At 69.1% G+C, this 388-nt stretch overlaps 1 long non-coding RNA gene across 1 annotated transcript; it reads right to left on the reverse strand.

The window, feature by feature from the left end:
- Positions 1 to 37: 37 nt before the first annotated feature.
- Positions 38 to 275, reverse strand: LOC116217697. The gene is made up of 2 exons (XR_004162383.1): positions 156 to 275; positions 38 to 90 (listed from the first exon to the last, which is right to left on the reverse strand). It is a non-coding gene; the product is annotated as an uncharacterized LOC116217697 (long non-coding RNA).
- Positions 276 to 388: the final 113 nt, after the last annotated feature.

Here is a 388-nt window from a genome sequence, read left to right on the forward strand (position 1 = left end):
CATCTCGCGGGGGAAGCGGCGGCACACGCTGTTGTAGTTGGTGCAGATGTAGTGCAGGCACCACGCGGCCAGCTGCCGGGCGTTGTGGAACTGCGGGGACCCCATCAGGACGGGCCGAGCCGGGGGCGGCGCCCCTCAGCCCCCCCATCCCGTACCTGAGTCATCTCCAGGTAGATGAGCACCTGCTCGTCGATCTCCACCTGCTGCATGAAGGCGCGGAGCAGCTCATCCACGGCGTACTGCTCTGCGGCAGGGATGGGGCCGTGAGCGCGGGGTGACGCCGGGCTGCGACGGCTCTTACATAAGGGGCCGCCCGGGGCCGCATCGATCCCAGCGCCAGCCGGCCCTAATTGTATCGGCAGCTGACGTCAATGGGCAGCCGGGGGGG

Source organism: Meleagris gallopavo, unplaced genomic scaffold, assembly GCF_000146605.3.
Source record: "Meleagris gallopavo isolate NT-WF06-2002-E0010 breed Aviagen turkey brand Nicholas breeding stock unplaced genomic scaffold, Turkey_5.1 ChrUn_random_7180001888935, whole genome shotgun sequence".
Lineage (NCBI taxonomy): Eukaryota > Metazoa > Chordata > Aves > Galliformes > Phasianidae > Meleagris > Meleagris gallopavo.